Here is an 18,130-nt window from a genome sequence, read left to right on the forward strand (position 1 = left end):
GATGCTTTTATTAGTATCTAGTTACTGCTTCTGCTACTGTTTAGTTGCTAAGTAGTGTCTGACTCTTTTGCGACCCCATGGACTGTAGGCCTCCACGCTCCTTTGTCCATGAGATTTCCCAGGCAAGAATACTGGAGTGGGCTGCCATTTCTTCTCCAGGGTATCTTCCCGACCCAAGGGATTGAACCTGTGTCTCCAACTTGGCAAGCAGATTCTTTACCACTGAGCCACTGGGTGGATACCACTGCGAAGCCCCTAGCATCTAGTCCTGATACTGAGTCTAGCTAGGACATGATTCTCTTTTGTGACGCAGAAATGTGTACATATAACCAATCACATTCTTTTTTTCTGAAGTTCTGTTTGCAGTGACTGTTACCATTGTGACGTGTTAGTTTCACGAGAGCACGTTCCTCCTGGTCTTCATCCACCTTTTACTGGGTAGACTTGACAAGCAGGTTGTGCCTTTAGTGTTACGGACTGAGGGCCAGTTAATGCTTGTGATGCTTCCCAGTGGCTTATTTCTAGTATTTCATTGTTGCCATTTCTTACACAGTGATGGTATATTTAAAATATCTAGGCAGACATTAAAAGCAACAGATTTAACATGGGTCTGCTTCACATAGAAGGCTTGGAATGAAAGCCTTTGTGTTGATGTCTCATTTTGTGCTGGTTACCTTGTCAAGCTTGCAAGCTTGCTTTGATAGCTTCCCAGTGACCTTAACCATTTTCCCTTTTGTGTATTTGTTTCTAAACTCCACTGCTGTTTTCACTGCTGCTGTCTAGCCATTTGAAGCCTGTGGTCTAAGTGTGACCATGAAGCAGAGATCTCATTACTGGTGAAATTCTTTGAGGTTGTTTTCTGTGATGTATACTTGATGACTAATTCTTGAAAGTACTAATAGCCATAGCCATCTGAAGTTCTTATATGTCTACTAAGCACTCTTACATTATTGTATGTAATTTACATATGGAGTTTTTGAGGTAGATGGTAGCACTCATCTTTTATTGGTAAAGAGATGCTCTCACTGAGCATGGTAGTTTGGATCTAACCAGAGCTATACGGGAAAACTGCTTTCTGAATAAAAGGTTTGATTTGTTTTATGTGTGATTTAGTCACTAAGTTGTGTCCAACTCTTGCGACCCCATGACTGTAGGCTGCCAGGCTCCTCCCCTGTCCATGGGATTGTCCAGGCAAGAATACTGGAATGGGTTGACATTTCCTTTTCCAGGGGATCTTCCCGACACAGGGATCGAACCCGGGTCTCCTGCATTGCAGCCAGATTCTTCACCAGCTGAACTATGAAGAGAGCCTTGTTGCATTTGCTGATATAAATATACCAACCATGATGGATTCCAAGCTACAAAAGTGTAGTTACAGGGTTGTGTAGAGATACACATAGTCCTCTTCCTCATGTCTATCTGAACTAGCTCCAGCTCCTCTCTGGCTGTTTCACCAAAGCTAATGTTGTGTTTTCCTTCCTCCCTTCCTTTCTTCCTTCTCTCCTTCCCTTTCTTTCTCCCTCCCTGCTCCCCTCAGGCAGTTATTTTATAGAATCTTCTGTGTCACTAGCTCAAGGACATCATGTCCTGTTTGTAGCTTCTTCTATTAGGAATTTCTTGAGAGACATGGAATTATCATCAAATGTTCACATCTAGCACCCTTCTTGCCTTAAACTGAAGTTGAATTAATAGAATTTATTATATTCTGCTCTCTCTTTTTTTTTTTACTCTTGATAAGAACAGTGTTAGAGTATGCTGTCAAGTCAAATGCCCGATCGTTCCAGATGTGAGCAATAACTTTGTGAACTTATTAGTAACAATTCAAACTGATTTTATTCACAATACCAACTGTTCTTAGTTTAACTCAGAATGCTTTTTTCTTTTCCATGCCTTCTTTCCCCTGAATAACCTGTACCCTAAACCCCTTTTTCTTCAGGATAGGATTTGGCTGATGTAGCTATGTAGTAGCTGAGTTGGGAGGATGCTGGACCTCAGGGATAATGAAAACTGTGAGAATCATCAGTCATCTTTATTCATAATTGCAAAGGAAATGGCCAGTGTTGCAGTCTCCTTTTGGTTGCATATTTTGATGGAAAGTCTAAACGCTTGTCTAATCTCCTTCCCCTTGTCAGTTTCTACCTGATGATAAATCTCAGAAAGCACATGTCTTATAGTTTTCATTTATCCTGTTTCTGGCTGTAACACTGACTTTCTTGAAAACTGGAGTGCATTAGAAATCATTGCATTTTGTCAAATGCCCTACTCTTGCTGAGACCTCGAGCGGGATGTCATGGACAGCTTGCTGCTGCCATCTCTGAAGGATTTGCCCCTGTGTGATTAGGGTACCCATCTACTTGCTTTAGCAGAGCCCTGATAGGTGAATGGAAGTAGGGAGTGCTTGAATCCATCAGTGGGCCTGGATTGCTTGCTTTTTCTTCATTATTTGACTATACAGAAATTGCGTTAGTCCATAAGTTCTGTGTAATTTGAAAAAAAAATTGTTCAATCGAATTTCTGAAATTGCTACTAGAAGTTTATCTATGCATGGAAAAATATTCTAGCCAATATAAATATGAGGCTTGTAAAGTCTTCCTTACAACCAAATTCCATGTAAGAATGACCTCATTGTAAAGGTAGACCACGTTTTTCTTTTCCAGCATGTCAGACATGCAGAAGACATGGCTGCAGACTCTGGGATTTACCACTCAAAATACCATCTTATGTTTGACCCCCAAAGATTTGGGAATTGCTGAGACTTTATGGCTGACTGACACTTACATTTAATGCTCAGGCCACAGTATTGAGTGATGAGAGCAGATGTCCATGGGGTCAGGGGCTGAGTTTATGTTACTATTACAGAGGGCACTGAAAGAAAAGCACGGAGGGTTCTAGTGTGGTTTGCATCATGGGCAATTTATTTTGCTTTTCTTGAGGAAAATGTTAATGGAGTAGATTTTATCATCTCAGATGTTGAAGTTGGAGGCATTTTCCACAAGACAAAGAAATTTCCCAGGAAAAAAGAAATGTTATTTCTCAGTCTAATTATAAGAAAGATGCAAAGTGGAATGGATCTGTTTCCTGCTTTTATTTCAACATATAGATCTTTGATTGCAAGGGACTCAAGTTAAAAAGACCTATTGTGAATAAGCTTCTTGACAGTTAAAACTGATTTTCTATGTGAGCAGTACAAGGAAACTACTTTCTCTCTGTGATCATTCTAAAATAATTGTACTGATTTATGATGAATATATTTGTCATCCCAAGAGACTTAACATCAAAACGGAATTAAATTCAAATGCTTTAGAGCCAAAGAAGTCTTTCGGCATGAAGTCTTCATATAAGGAGTAAATATATATATGGGAATGGAAATATATACATTTTTCGTAACTTCTCTTAGATAATTGGGGCTTCCCTGGTGGTTCAGTGATAAAGAATCTGCCTGCAATGCAGAAAACCACCTGCCAAACAGTAGACGTGTGTTCAGTCTGTGGGTTGGGAAGATCCCCTGGAGTGGCAACCCACTCCTGTATTCTTATCTGGAAAATTCAATGGACAGAGTAACCTGTCAGCCTACAGTCCATGGGATCGCAAGAGTCGGACACAACTTAGCAACTAAATCACCACCATTAGATAAATAAAGCATGCGTGATGTTTATTGCTTGTTTACATCAGTAAAGGGCTTCCCTGGTGGTTCAGCACCTTTATTATCTGCCTGCAATGCAGGATACCTGGATTCGATTCCTGGGTTGGGAAGATTCCTCTGGAGAAGGGAACAGCTACTCACTCCAGAATTCTGGCCTGGAGAATTCCATGGACTGTATGTATACTCTGTGGGGTCACAAAGAGTTGGACACGGCTGAGCGACTTTCGCTTTCACTTTTCACTTTACATCAGTAAAAAGTAAGAACACGGTGCTGTTTTTCAAAGTAGTAAGTCATCTCTGATAAGACTAAGATGTTGCCTAAATATTTGAATGTTAGACACTGAGATATAATTTTTAATGAAACATAAATGAAATGTCTGGTAAAAACTACATTTGTGAATGTTTTCAACAGTGATCCATTCCCAGAAGTGAATTTGCCTTGTTAAAGTATGTGTGGATCTGTTTGTATACCTGTTCAACAGTGGCTGCCTTCTTAGGGCATTTCTGCATCTTAAGTTGTGTGTCTGCAAGAGATGATTAGCCATGTGTTATACATAAAAAAGTGCCATACTTGAAGAGAGGTGGAGAGATCCTGGAAAATTTTTAGTGAGCAAAGGTTTGAAAATGAAGAAGTCATTTTGTAGAAACATAATTACTAATTTAAAATTGCACTGAGGTTATTTCCTTCTTGGGGATGTTGCCTCTTTAGCATTAAAAAAAAAAAAAGGTAGTAAAGGCAATAATTATAAGGACTTTCAAAGGTTTTCTCATAGCTTTGGTTGTTCTCACCCTGATCTCTCACCTTCTCTTGTAGCTGGTGTTCTTGAAGTTAGCATGGAGCTGGCAGGCACCTCTGAATAATCTGATGCCCCCTGCACCCTCCCAGTCTGCACGGAGTCAGCAGTGCCCCTTGGCCTCAACTCTCGTCCTTTCTGTTGTGATTCTTTCTTACCCACTCTGGCTTCACCCCTGCAGGTAGTCAGTGGTTCATATGCCTGGACTTGTGCTTCTCTGTGTCTTTTCACTGCCTTGTGCCAATTATTTTCAACTCAGACCATTTGAGAGCTTTGTCTGACTATATAAACATAAATACACGGAGTGTGTGTATCATTTCTATCTCTTTTGACAGTTGCCAGCTTATCTCAGGAAAACTGCTTTCCTTCTTTTTCTTCCATGTGTAATAAAAAGATCATGACCCCATTTCGGCTATTCTGTCCCTTTTTATGGCAGTGTTAAACCTGTGTATACATAGTTTATATTTAGCAGATAGATTAAAATAGAATTTCCCAATAAAGAGAAGAGATAGAAAAAAGACGAAGATGTGATCTCAAATAGAATCAAGTGACTGGCCAGATATAGAGGATTTCAGACTTCCTGGAGTTGTGTGCATCATCTGTGTTGACTTTTTCCTGTGTGTGAATTGAGTGCATTTATGTATTCATTTATTATTAGCTCACGTTTTCACCAAAGTGCAGGTCACCTGCAGAAAAGTGCACATGTACCAAGTGTACAAGTGGATGAACTCCACAAAGTGAACATACACACCCCTGATCACTTACATCCATTCTTAAAAAATGAGCAGCAGCCACACACATACCGGTCAGCTGCTGTTTCACCTCCGTCACTGTAGACAACAGAGGACACGTGGTCTTTTGTGTCTGTATTATTTCATGTAACATTATGTTTAAAAAATTTTTAATTGATGTATAATTACTGTATTACATATTACAGGGCTTCCCTCATAGCTTAGTTATTAAAGAATCTGCCTGCAATGCAGGAGACCCTGGGTCGGGAAGATCCCCTGGAGAAGGGATAGGCCACCCACTCCAGTATTCTTGGGCTTCCCTTGTGGCTCAACTGGTAATGAGTCAGCCTGCAATACGGGAGACCTGGGTTTGATCCCTGGGTAGAAAAGATCCCCGGGAGAAGGGAAAGGCTGCCCACTCCAGTGTTCTGGCCTGAAGAATTCCATGGACTGTACAGTCCATGGGGTCACAAAGAGTCGGAGATGACAGCGATTTTCGCTTCACTTCCCTTCATTACATCTTACAGAGCGTGTGCTCAGTTGAGTCTGTTTCTTTGTGACCTCACTGACTGTAGCCCGCCAAGCTCCTCTGTCTAGGGGGTTTTTCCTGGTTAGAGTACTGGAGTGGGTTGCCATTTCCTACTCTGGGGGATCTTCCCAACCCAGCGATCAAACCTGTGTCTCCTGCATTGGCAGGTGGATTCTGAGGCACCTGGGAATCCCTAATGTTATTTATAGTTATTTAAACTTTAGTTACTATAAAATATTGGCTATATTCCCCATTTGTACAGTATATCCTTATAGCTTATTTTATTCCTAATAGTTTGTACGTCTTACCCCCTACTCCTCTATTGCCCCTCCCCTTTCCTCACCCCCCACTGGTAACCACTAGTTTCTTCTCTATATCTGTGAGTCTGCTTCTTTATTATCATCATTAGTTTTTTGTATTTTTAAAGATTCCATATATAAGTGACATCTACAGTATTTGTCTCAACATTATATTTTAAGATGCATTCTTACTGTTTTTTCATTGCTACATAATATTCTATCATAGGAATTTATCCAGAAGCTTCCACAGATTTATTTATCCATTTTATTGTTGATGAGCATCTTGGTTGTTTCTGCTTTTCAGCTGTAAGGAATATATTGCTATGAATATTCTAGTGAATGCCTTTTGGCATGTTTAGGTACATATTTCTTCATAGCATATTATATAGAAGTGGAATTGCTGAGTCTTCAAGAATGTATTTTCATTTTCATATATACTGCCAGTTTTCCTTACTGACTCTACCAATTTAGACTTTCATCAGCAGTGTATAAAAGACACAGGTGCCCCACATTTCACTATTCTCTGTATTTTCTTGCTCTGTTTTTGCCATTCTGATAGATATGTATTGATGTCTTAGTGGTGCTTTAATTGACATTTTCCTAGTCATTAATGGGAGCTGCATACCTTTCACATGTTAAGGTCATTTGGCCATCTTTGGGGAGAAACTTGTCCAGGTTTTTTTGGTCAATTAAAAATAAAAAACCTGGATGATCCGTCTTTTTTCCTTCTTATTCATGTCTAAAATTGAGCCATATCCTAAATCCAGGATGACATTTGGTGGGAAGGATGAGAATCATGGAAAGGTTATTCAGGTGGAAATATGTGTGTGTTCATTCATTTAGCAAAGAATTACTGAACATTCCTTTTGTTCTATACCTTTGAGTGGTAAAAAGGTAGTGTCTGCCTCTGCAGTGTAATGGGGTGTTAAGGCAAGTCAAAGACATCAAGAAGACTGAGGGTTAACTGCTTTGCTAATAAGCAACAAGGAAAAAGTCCAATGAAAATGTGCAAGCAGGACGCATAATAGGCTCAGAGTTTTTAAGAAAAGGAACCAAAACTTAGATGGAAAAGAGCAATTAGCCAGATGAAAATTTAGAATGGGGAACAGTTTCAGGTGGAAGAAACAAAATCATGAGAGATGGGAGTGCCTATGGAAAGGAGGGGTGTGTTTTGTGTTTATAGGAGGCTGTTGAACACTGTATTCGTTAGTTTCTTTTAATTGCTATTTTCTGAACACCTCTAATAGGCCAAACCCTGTGTAAATTGCAAAGACACAAGGGTGGATAAAATGATTAACCATAGCAATGATAGTATATAATATTTCCAGAGTGCTTCTCGTGCTCGGCACTGTGCTTAAGCACTGTGCTTGCACTGTTGCACTGAATTCACATAGCCAGTCTATGATAAAGGCACGGCTGTTACTCCTGTTTTATATTTGAGAAAATCGGGTGCTTCAGAGGTTAAATAACTTCAGTGAGCCTAGAAAGCCTCTATACTTTCTAGAAAATAGATTTGTTGTGGACTTCAGAAATTGCACAGAGAATTACATGTACAGATTGTAATTGTGTTGAGGTGGCAGTAAGTTAGATATGGGCGTGTATGTGGTAACCGGTAATAGTTTCTAGCATTGTTTTAAAATTGTCAGGAAAGTTTATAATTTCCTTGATTCTGTCTCACTGCAGCAAAAATTTGAAGTGTCGGACAGACCAGTATTAGAGCTCCGTGTTACAGCTCGGTTTTATTTGCAAGCAAGGGAGAATACATCCTCAAGGCATGAGGGTGGGCCGACCCAAAAGACACTAAGAGAAGCCCCAAGCTAAATTTTGGCTCCTCTTTTTATATGTTTTTTTTTCCTCCTCCCCCTGAGTCTGCCCTATGTAAATTGGGCTACTTAGGAGGCTGTTTGCTTCACCTGAGGTCCTCACTCAGGTCCTGAGACTTTCCTTTGATCTGTTTTGAAGGGCATTACTCTTCTCTGTCTTTTAACCACCACTGTTCTGGGTTCCTTCTTCCGATTCTAACCACGTAACGCTCCCACCTCAAGAGATGGGAGGCCCTTCTTTTAGAATAGGGGCATCCAGGTCTCTCTGGCTACTCAGTTCAGGTCTGCTGAACTGAGACAGTGAGGGCCTTTGAGTCTCCCCTTCTTGTTAGTCTCAAACCTCAGAGTCCATGTAATGGTGTCCATCTAAGGGTGAGTGATATTTTCTGTGGTCAGGTGTAGTTTTATATATCCTTGTTGAACTGGCACTGCATGTTGTAGCTTGTTGACAGGTGTATTGAGTGTCCTCTTTTGTTTTCTTCCATTGCTTGACTTGTGAGTAGTGAATGCAGGAGTTGTGTCCTGGAACCTTGATTGCTGTGGGGGTAGAAAGTATTACAGGGTATGGGCCCATCCATGTGAGTTGGAGTTGAGCCTTTGGGGACCCATCTTTCCATACCTTAATTAGGACTTAAGTCTCTGGAGCATATAGTTCAGTTCAGTTGATCAGTTGTGTCTGACTCTTTGCGACCCCATGAACCGCAGCACGCCAGGTCTCCCTGTCCATCACCAACTCCTGGAGTCCACCCAAACCCATGTCCATTGAGTCGGTGATGCCATCCAACCATCTCATCCTCTGTCGTTCCCTTCTCCTGCCCTCAATCTTTCTCAGCATCAGGGTCTTTTTCAATGAGTCAGCTCTTCACATCAGTTGGCCAAAGTACTGGAGTTTCAGCTTCAGCATCAGTCCTTCCAGTGAACACCCAGGACTTATCTCCTTTAGGACGGACTGGTTGGATCTCCTTGCAGTCCAAGGGACTATCAAGAGTCTTCTCCAACACCACAGTTCAAAAACATCGATTCTTTGGCGCTCAGCTTTCTTTATAGTCCAACTCTCACGTCCATACATGACCACTGGAAAAACCATAGCCTTGACTAGATGAACCTTTGTTGGCAAAGTAATGTCTCTGCTTTTTTATATGCCGTCTAGGTTGGTCATAACTTTCCTTCCAAGGAGAAAGTATCTTTTAATTTCATGGCTGCAATCACCATCTGCAGTGATTTTGGAGCACAAAAAAATAAAGTCAGCCACTGTTTCAATGGAAACAGTGTGCCCATCTATTTGCCATGAAGTGATGGGACTGGATGCCATGATCTTAGTTTTCTGAATATTGAGCTTTAAGCCAACTTTGTCACTCTCCTCTTTCACTTTCATAAGAGGCTCTTTAGTTCTTCACTTTCTGCCATAAGGGTGGTGTCATCTGCATATCTAAGTATTGATTGATATTTCTTCCAGCAATCTTGATTCAAGCTTGTGCTTCCTCCAGCCCAGTGTTTCTCATGATGTACTCTGCATATAAGTTAAATAAGCAGGGTGACAAGATACAGCCTTGACATACTCCTTTTCCTATTTGGAAACAGTCTGTTGTTCCATGTCCAGTTCTGACTGTTGCTTCCTGACCTGCATATAGATTTCTCAAGAGGCAGGTCAGGTAGTCTGGTATTCCCATCTCTTTAAGAATTTTCCACAGTTTATTGTCATATAGCAGTGGCTCTTTAGAATCATTTGGGTCCTGGCTGACTCCCCACAAGCTTATATCTTACTGGAATTGCACAGTGACCATGGTATAAGACCAGAGGGTCGGAGCCTCTGGATCTAGGAAGAAGCCATTGACATAAGCCAAAGGTCTCCCATATATCATCTCATAAGGAGTAAGACCAGCCTGTTGCTTAGGGTCAGTAGGGTGTGGAGGAGAGCTATTGGTAAGCCTCTTTCCATCCCAGAGAGGTCTCCTGGGTTATCTTTTTTATCAATGATTTTAAGAATTGGTTGACTCTTTATACTTTTCCTGAAGACTGAGGCTTCCAGGCACAATGGAGATGATAAGTAATGCCCAATGTTTTGGAGACGCCTTGGGTGACCTTAGAAGTAAACAGTGTCCCATTGTCACTTTGTAATGATCTGGGTAGACCAAATCTCAGAATGATTTCATGAAGCAGTTTTTTTTTTACCACCGCGTCAGCCTTCGCAGTCCAAGTGGGTGAGCCTTCAATCTATCCTATGAATGTATCTTATCATGATTAATAGGTATTTATATCCTTGAGAGACTGGCATCTGGGTGAAGTCCATCTGCCAGTCCTCTCCTGGGTAGGTCTCAGGTCGTTGGATGGGCTGGGCCAGCTGGGGTCTTGGAGCTCCTTGGGGGTTGTTTATTTGGCAAGTGGTCCAAGAGGGACCACTGTCTTACAGTCATGTAAGGGTCTGTTCTGTGGTCCCTGGTGGCTGAGGTGGTAAAGCATCTGCCTACAATGCGGAAGACCTGGGTTTGATCCCTGGGTTGGGAAGACCCTCTGGAGAAGGAAATGGTGACCCGCTCCAGTTCTCTTGCCTAGAAAATCCCATGGGCAGAGGAGCATGGTAGGCTACAGTCCATGGGGTCACAAAGAGTCAGACACGACTGAGCAACTTCACTTTCACTTTCTTTTCTTTCCTCTGAGGGACCTTTCTAGTAAGCTTTGGAGGATCTTTCCCCCTAAATGAGTGGTAGCATATAAGGACTTAAGCAACTTCCCTTGGAGGTTCCCAGGCAGGAAAAGGAGTCCCTCCTTTTGGAACCACCCCATATGATCTTGAAAGCCCTCACTCTTAGCTTTAAGAGTCTCACCTTCAGTATATGAAGGAGTTTCTAGGAAATTAGTCTGTGGAACTAAGGTGGCAACCCCTATTAGGTCATGGTTCTGTAATGCTGCTCTCTTAGCTGCCTGATCAACTGCTTGGTTCCCTCGTGCCACTTCTGTGCTCCCGTTTTGGTGTCCTTTACAATGGGAGACTGAAACCTCAGTGGGCAGATGGGCTGCCTCCAAGAGTCTAAGAATTTGATCACCTTAGTTGACTGGGAACCCTCGGGTGGTCAGGTGGCCTCTTTCTTCCCAAATAGCAGCAGGTGCACGTAGCACCAGAAATTCATGCTTGAGTCAGTGTAAATGGCTACTCTTTTTCCTTTTCCCAGCTCTAAAGCTCCAGTCAGGGTTATGAGCTCAGCTAATTGGGCTAAAGTACTTGGTGGCAAAGGTTTATCCTCTGTGGTCTCAAAATTGGAGACTACTGCATATCTGGCTCTTCTTTTTTCATCCAAGACAAAGCTGCTTCCATCAATGTACCAGATTTCCTCAGGATTGGTCAGAGGATCTTCTGACAATCCCTCTCAGGGTTTTATCCAGTGTTCCAAAGTTTCTAGGCAAGAGTGAAAGGGGAAAGAGCCCTTGGGGGCAGGCTGGAGGGTAGCTGAGTTAAGAACTCACAAGGGGATATAGTCAGGCCTGGGTTTTCCATCAGCACTACCTGATATCTGAGGATTATTTGATCAGACCTCCACAGATGGCCTCTCCCACTTAGAAGTTGTTTTACTTGGTGACTGGTAATAATAGTTTGCCCTCAAGAGAGAGTTTTAAAGCATCTTGCATCAGGACTGCAGTAGCTGCAAGATTTCAGAGGCAGGGAAAGATCTCTTCCCAATAAGGGAGTAGGACACTCAGTAACCACCAGAAAGTGGTGGGAAAATACTTGTCCATTCCCCAACTAAGTGCTCAGTTCAGTACAGTTCAGTCACTCAGTCGTGTCCAACTCTTTGCAGCCCCATAGACTTCAGCATGCCAGGCCTCCCTGTCCATCACCAACTCCTGGAGTTTATTCAAAGTCATGTCCCTTGAGTCGGTGATGCCACCCAACTGTCTCATCCTCTGTCATCCCCTTCTCCTCCCACCTTCAGTCTTTCCCAGCATCAGGGTCTTTCCCAGTGAGTCAGTTCTTTGCATCAGGTAGCCAAAGTATTGGAGTTTCAGCTTCAGCATCAGTCCTTCCAATGAATATTCAGGACTGATTTCCTTTAAGATGGACTGGTTTGATCTCCTTGCAGTCCAAGGGACTCTCAAGAGTCTTCTCCAACACCACAGTTCGAAATCATCAATTCTTTGATACTCAGCTTTCTTTATACTCCAGCTCTCCCACCCATACATGACCACTGGAAAAAACATAGCTTTAAGTAGGCGGGCCTTTGTTGACAAAGTAATGTCTCTGATTTTTAATATACTGTCTAGGTTTTCTTCCAAGGAGCAAGCGTCTTTTAATTTCATGGGTGCACTTATCATCTGCAGTGATGTTTGGAGCCCAAGAAAATGAAGTTTGTCACTGTTTCCATTGTTTCCCCATCTATTTGCCATGAAGTGATGGGGCCAGATGCCATGATCTTAGTTTTCTGAATGTTGAATATTAAGCCAACTTTTCCACTCTCCTCTTTCACTTTCATCAAGAGGCTTTTTAGTTCTTTGCTTTCTGCCATAAGGTTGGTGTCATCTGCATATCTGAAGTATTGATTGATATTTCTCCCGGCAATCTTGATTCCAGCTTGTGCTTCATCCAGCCCAGCATTTCTCATGATGTACTCTGCATATAAGTTAAATAAGCAGGGTGACAATATACAGCCTTGATGTACTTCTTTTCTGGTTTGGAACCAGTCTGTTGTTCCATGTTCAGTTCTAACTGTTGCTTCCTGACCTGCATACAGATATCTCTAGAGGCAGGTCAGGTGGTCTGGTATTGTCATCTCTTTCAGAATTTTCCATAGTTCGTTGTGATCCACACAGTCAAAGGCTTTGGCATAGTCAATAAAGCAGAAATAGATGGTTTTCTGGAACTCTCTTCCTTTTTTGATGATCCAACGGATGTTGACAATTTGATCTCTGGTTCCTCTGCTTCTTCTAAATCTAGCTTGAACATCTGGAAGTTGACAGTTCATGTACTGTTGAAGCCTGGCTTGGAGAATTTCGAGCATTGCATTACCAGTGTGTGAGATGAGTGCAATTGTGTGGTAGTTTGAGCATTTTGAGCATTCCTTGGCATTGCCTTTCTTTGGGATTGGAATGAAAACTGACCTTTTCCAGTCCTGTGGCCACTGCTGAGTTTTCCAAATTTGCTGACATATTGATTGCAGCACTTTCACAGCATCATCTTTTAGGATTTGAAATAGCTTAATTGGAATTCCATCACCTCCACTATCTTTGTTCATAATGATGCTTCCTAAGGCCCACTTGAGTTCACATTCCAGGATGTCTGGCTCTAGGTGAGTGATCACACCATCGTGATTATCTGGGTTGTGAGGATCTTTTTTGTATCGTTCTTCTGTGTATTCTGGCCACCTCTTCTTAATATCTTCTGCTTCTTTTAGTTCCCTTCCATTTCTGTTCTTTGTTGTGCCCATCTGTGCATGAAATGTTATAACCTTGTTATCTCTACTTTTCTTGAAGAGATCTCTAGGCTTTCCCATTGTATTGTGTTTCTCTATTTCTTTGCATTGATCACTGAGGAAGGCTTTCTTTATCTCTCCTTGCTGTTCTTTGGAACTCTGCATTCAAATGGGTATATTTTTCCTTTCCTCCTTTGCCTTTCACTTCCCTTTTTATACCTGTTTGTAAGGCCTCCTCAGACAACCATTTTGCATTTTTGCATTTCTTTTTCTTGGGGTTCGTTTTGATCCCTGCGTCCTGTACAATGTCACAAACCTTTGTCCATAGTTCTTCAGGCATTCTATCAGATCTAATTCCTTGAATCTATTTGTCACGTCCACTGTATAATTGTAAGGGATTTGATTTAGGTTATAGCTGAATGGTGTAGTGGTTTTCCCTACTTTTTCAATTTCAGTCTGAATTTGGCAATAAGGAGTTCATTATCTGAGCCACAGTCAGCTCCCGGTCTTATTTTTGCTGACTGTATAGAGCTTCTCCATCTTTGGCTGCAAAGAATATAATCAGTCTGATTTCGGTGTTGACCATCTGGTGATGTCCATGTGTAGAATCATCTCTTGTGTTGTTGGAAGAGGGTGTTTGCTCTGACCAGTGTGTTCTCTTCTCAAAACTTGATTAGCCTTTGCCCTGCTTCATTCTATATTCCAAGGCCAAATTTGGCTGTTACTCTAGGGTATCTTGACTTCCTACTTTTGCATTCCTGTCCGCTATAATGAAAAGGAGATCTTTTTGGGTGTTAGTTCTAGAAAGTCTTGGAGATCTTCATAGAACTATTCAGATTCTTCAGTATTACTGGTCGGGGCATAGAGTTGAATTACTGTGATATTGCATTGTTTGCCTCGGAAACGAATGGAGATTATTCTGTCATTTTTGATATTGCATCCAAGTTCTGCATTTTGGACTCTTTTGTTGACTATGGTGACTACTCTATTTCTTCTAAGGGATTCCTGCCCACAGTAGAAAATATAATGGTCATCTGAGTTAAATTCAGTCATTCCAGCCCATTTTAGTTTGCTGACTTCTAAAATGTTGACGTTCACTCTTGCCATCTCCTGTTTGACCACTTCCAATTTGCCTTGATTCATGGACCTAACATTCCAGATTCCTGTGCAGTATTGCTCTTTACAGCATCAGACTTTGCTTCTATCACCAGTCCCATCCACAACTGGGTATTGTTTTTACTTTGGGTCCATCTCTTCATTCTTTCTGGAGTTATTTCTCTACTAATCTCCAGGGCCATATTGGGCACCTACCAACCTGGGGAGTTCATCTTTCAGTGTCCTATCTTTTTGCCTTTTCATGCTGTTCATGGGGTTCTCAAGGCAAGAATACTGAAGTGGCTTGCCGTTCCTTTCTTCAGTGGATCACATTTTGTCAGAAGTGTCCACCGTGACCTGTTTGTCTTGGGTGGCCCTACATGGTATGGCTCGTAGTTTCATTGAGTTTTAAAAGGCTGTGTTCCATGTGATCAGATTGGGTAGTTTTCCGTGATTGTGGTTTTACTTCTTCTGCCCTTTGATGGACAGGTTTAAAAGGCTTATGGAAGCTTCCTGATAGGAGAACTTTCCTGTAGCACCCCCAAATAGTACAGGTTTGGGAGCACAAGACTCTGGAGTAGGAGACCAGGGCATAGTAGGCAGCCCCTGTGTCAACCAAGGAATTCTCGGACCTACTTGCCTCATCCAGTTTCACCCTTGGCTCCAGCCCCATGATGGTTATGTGTGACAGGTGGCTGGCTGGAGCAACTGCTTCAGTACTATTGAGCCATCATGAGGTAAGGCTTGGTGCTTGACCTTGAGGCTCTTTGGTCCCGGTGACAGAGTGCTGCCCAGTGTCCCAACTGATGGCATTTGTAGCAAGCCATTTTAGGAGACTTTCATGGTTTGGACACTTTTTGGCCCATTGTCCTGCCTGTCTACAGATTAAGCATTTGCCTTATGCCTTGTCCTTCAAGGACTTGGGGCTTGTCATAGGGCTTTGCTGAAGGGCGGCCAGCATCTGGGCATGCCTCGTCTCTTTCCTTTTCTCCCTTTCCTGGGCCTTGGCCTCCCTCTCCAGTTCTCTGTTATAAAAGGTATTGCTGGCTGTCAGGACCGTCTCAGCTAAAGAGGCAGCAGGGTCCTGGTGCTGTTTCTGTTGTAACTTTATCCTGCTGTCTGATGCACATTGGAACAAGAAATTTATCCTTTGAAAGTCCTCGTAAGAGTCTTAAGTCCACATTGGTAAACTTTTAGAGGGCCTCTTTTAGCCTTTCCAGAAAGGCATTGGGGTTCTCATTGGGCTCCTGAGTTATTGGTGAGACTGGGCACAGCACAACAACTAATAGGCTTCCTTTTATTCTTATGGGTGGACTTCCTTAAGGGTGAGTCTTTCTGAAGCTTATCCTACCCAATACTGTTGCAGCCTGAGAGCCGGGCATCCCCGGGTCAGGGTGCAGATCCTCAGGCAGGTTGAGGCATGACAGCCTCCTGGAGAGATCAATTCCCCGGGCAGGTCGAGGCTTGTCGACCTTCTGGGACCTTGGACTGGTGGATCCCCAAGCACGTGGAGGCGTGACAACCTCCTGAGGACCAGATCCCTAGGCAGTTCATGGCAGGTTGACCTCCTGGAACCCCCAGACTAGTGGATCCCTGCGCAGGTTGAGGTGTGATAACCTCCCAGGGACCAGATCCCTAGGCTGGTCATGGCAAGTCGACCTCCTGGGATCCTAGTCTGGTGGATCCCCAAGCAGTCTGAGGCATGGCAATCTCCCAGGGACCAGCTCCCTAGGTAGGTTGAGGCAAGTCAACCTCCTGGGACCCCCCAGGCTGGAGTTGGGCTGCCTCAAGTTCTCCAGCATGACCAGTGTTGGGTACAATTAAGGGGTTGTAATCTTAACTCATTGCTCATTTGTCTACCATGGATGGGAATAGATACCATGATGTAAAGCAGTCCAAGCCTGTGCCCTGAACTGGGAACCTGGTGCAGTAGCCATAAGCCTTATCCTCTTATTCCTCTGAGGGAATATAATTCACTGATTTCCTCCCCTAGTCCTCCATAGGAACAGCTTATTGTGTTTCCAGTGGTAAACAGTTCGTTGTCATAGACACACTTTAGGTAATAACAGAAGTAATGACAAAAGAGTGGGTTATCTGTTATCCGGTCCTGTTAGGGGCATTAAGAGTATTTTAATAATAAGCAGGGTGGAGTGATGTTGCCTCCAGGGGGGCAGGGTCCTGGTTGTAGGAGTTAGTAAGTGGCTTAAGAACAAACTGCTAAGAAGCAATAGACCAGATGTTCCATAAAAGTGGAGTGAAGATTTGATCCTGGGCTATGTTTGTAACTTTAGGAGAAGGGTGGCAAGGGTTTGGGCCCAAACAGCCTGCAGGGCTAACTTCCAAAGTGGCAAACATTATCCCTGGAAGCCCAATTGCCCTTGAAGGGATGCCACTCACAGATGGACTTCTAGTGAGCATTGGGTGCCTGTCACCCGCCCTAGCCGGTTCACTGAGAAATGCTGTTGTTGCATATGTTCTAGGAAATGTGAAACATGAAGTCATTGGATATTATACAGTATTTCTATCCCAAGGGCCAGCTATTTTCTGGTTGTCCCTCCAGAAGATTGTAGAGGCAACATCGTGGGTCCAGACGGAGCTCAGGAAAAGAGAATGAAAACAGGAGAGAAGGGGGCAGGGCACAACTTTTCAAAGAATCACATAGCCCAAGGGCATAACATAAACCAATTAAAATCAAATGGGTCCAAGATGACAACTAGTCAGATTGAACTAAACCTTGATCCTCAATCTACAAGCTAAATGACACATCCAGAGGTGCCAGGACAGTTCCAAGGCACTGTCAAAAGACTGAGGAGGGGGTAGTTCCCCAATTGTTGGAATGATCCTCCCACTCATTAGCATATGAAAACATCCAGCTAACTAACCACCCCACATTCCATGGCCATAGCACTTGCCCTCTGCCAAGCCCACACCCTGTGCACTGTGCTTCTTTCTGAATCCCAACAAATCTACCTCTTACCTGTTGCTGTGCCTCTCTGAATTTTTGCAATGAGACATCAAGAGCCTGAGCTACATTAGGTCCTGAAGCCAGGCACCGTGGGTTTTGGAGGGTTCAAGTCCCAGTCGGATACGACTTAGTGACTAAGCATCGCCCAGAATCCCTGCCACATGGGTTTGAGTCCCAGTCTTAGGTAAACGGTTTCAAGCACAGCTTTAAAAATGGAAAGATCTGCCCAATACTTTGTAAACAGTGGCATAGATGGAGAGAGGAGCTGAAGGACGGGAGGAAAAAGCAGTGGGAAAAATGTGCCAAGGAATCCCCTTCATTACCTGCCAGAAAATCTGCTAAATACCTGACCTGTGCTCATGGTTTTCATTGACCTGATCCTTGCACAAAGATTAAGGTCAGAAGAACCCCTACCCACTTGGGCAACAGCTACTAAGGCACAGCAGATAGTAGAGCCTTCAGGACACCCTGGAGCACCCAGTGCCACTTGCCTGCATGGGGGTTTTGAGGAAACAAGGGATGAGAGATTGTAAAGGAATTAAGATTTTGTTAGCCATATGTCCTTCCAGCCATAGGAGTGAGGACTTCCTACCCCAACCAGAGGTCTTACGGAATCTGAGAGTGAGCTGCGTGTGCTTTCTGCTGAGTTTGTTTTTTGCCGTCCCAGTTTCCAGCACGCTGGGCTTCTTGTCACTTCCGTTGCGCTGGGTTTTCTTCATGTTTAGCTTCCACTGCAGGAGCTTTCGCTGAGTTGGGCTTCTGCTGTGTTCTTCCTTCGCCTTGCAGTGGCCAAGCCGAGGTTGTATCAGTCAGGTTGTATCCGAGTCACAGCATCATATATGTCCCGGA

General features: G+C 43.1%; 1 protein-coding gene across 9 annotated transcripts in view; it reads left to right on the forward strand.

Moving 5' to 3' along the window:
- KLF12 (KLF transcription factor 12) overlaps nt 1-18,130 on the forward strand; it is a 708,032-nt gene that overhangs the window by 321,068 nt on the left and 368,834 nt on the right. Inside the window, exon 1 of one of the 9 annotated variants that reach the window (XM_070471577.1) lies at nt 4,472-4,618. The exons of the other annotated variants lie outside the window; for them this stretch is intronic. The gene's annotated coding sequence lies outside the window, so the exon portion shown is untranslated. Of the gene's footprint in view, nt 1-4,471; nt 4,619-18,130 lie in introns of those variants that run through there. 9 annotated transcript variants of the gene reach the window in all.

Source organism: Odocoileus virginianus, chromosome 8 (assembly GCF_023699985.2).
Source record: "Odocoileus virginianus isolate 20LAN1187 ecotype Illinois chromosome 8, Ovbor_1.2, whole genome shotgun sequence".
NCBI lineage: Eukaryota > Metazoa > Chordata > Mammalia > Artiodactyla > Cervidae > Odocoileus > Odocoileus virginianus.